At 49.3% G+C, this 1098-nt stretch overlaps 1 protein-coding gene across 3 annotated transcripts in view; it reads left to right on the top strand.

Moving 5' to 3' along the window:
- Positions 1–469: 469 nt before the first annotated feature.
- The window catches only part of plekha1 (pleckstrin homology domain containing A1), a 20847-nt gene continuing 20218 nt past the window's right edge, over positions 470–1098 (top strand). For all 3 annotated transcript variants that reach the window (XR_001481708.1, XM_015390900.1, XM_015390901.1), the window contains exon 1: positions 470–548. The gene's annotated coding sequence lies outside the window, so the exon portion shown is untranslated. The remainder of the gene's footprint in view (positions 549–1098) is intronic.

Here is a 1098-nt window from a genome sequence, read left to right as displayed (position 1 = left end):
ATCCCAGCATTCAACCCCTTCCCTTGGGGAGCAGTGGGCTGCCATTGTGTGGCTCCGAGGGAGCATTGTGGGGTTCAGGGTCTGGCTCAGGGACCCAGGGGCAGGCTGTGGGGGTGGATCCTGAACTCTGAACCTCAGTCCCAGCTCTATGCTCTAACCATTAGCCTGCCACACTTTGATGACCGTAACTGACATTATTCATCATTTCCTCTTAATGTGTATATATTTTATCTCTTATTTTTTTTTTATCTTTATTATATTGTGTAGTTGGATGTGTATATATATATATATATATATATATATATACATAAAACTGTAACTGGAGCGTGTAACAAAAGCAATTTCCCTCTGGGATTATTAAAGTATTTCTGTTTCTGATTAACAAATGAAATCCAGGTGTTTTATTTTGAAGTCCAGACGGAAATGACCTCGTTGCTTAATGTCTGCTTCAGGCTGAGTGTAAACCGGAAGTGGTTGCTGCCTTTTACCTTTAACTTGATGCTGCTGCCCAGACAGCCGGACTGGAGCCGGACTGAGCCGAACTACAGGTAAGTGAACCCGGTCCGGTCCAGTTTGGTTCGGTGGTTCTGAACAGGAGCAGAGAGATCAGGGTTCTGGCCGTGTTCGGCTCGGTGCGGCAGGCCTGGCTGGGTCCGGTTCGGTTCGGTTAGTTCCGGTCCGCTGATCAGCTGCTTTCTGTTGCTGCTTTATTCCATAATCTGTGAAATAATCCAACATGAAGGATTAGATTAGAGCATCTTCTGGGTCTGAGGGGACCTCCTCAACCACCAGCCAGGAGGAGCAGCAGGAGGAGCAGCAGGAGGAGCAGCAGGAGGAGCAGCAGGAGATCCCTGTGTTTATAGCGCTGCTGAGGGACAGTCTGATCTAATAGGGACGGTCTGGTCTGATGGGGACAGTATGGTCTGATGGGGACGGCCTGGTCTGATGGGGGACAGTCTGGTCTAATAGGGACAGTCTGGTCTGATGGGGACAGTATGGTCTGATGGGGGACAGTCTGGTCTAATAGGGACAGTCTGGTCTGATGGGGACAGTATGGTCTGATGGGGGACAGTCTGGTCTAATAGGGACAGTCTGGTC

The sequence above is a fragment of the Cyprinodon variegatus genome, unplaced genomic scaffold, assembly GCF_000732505.1.
Source record: "Cyprinodon variegatus isolate N-32 unplaced genomic scaffold, C_variegatus-1.0 Scaffold517, whole genome shotgun sequence".
Classification (NCBI taxonomy): Eukaryota; Metazoa; Chordata; class Actinopteri; order Cyprinodontiformes; family Cyprinodontidae; genus Cyprinodon; species Cyprinodon variegatus.
Note: the sequence above shows the minus strand (reverse complement) of the source record. Positions and strands in the feature narration are given on the sequence as shown.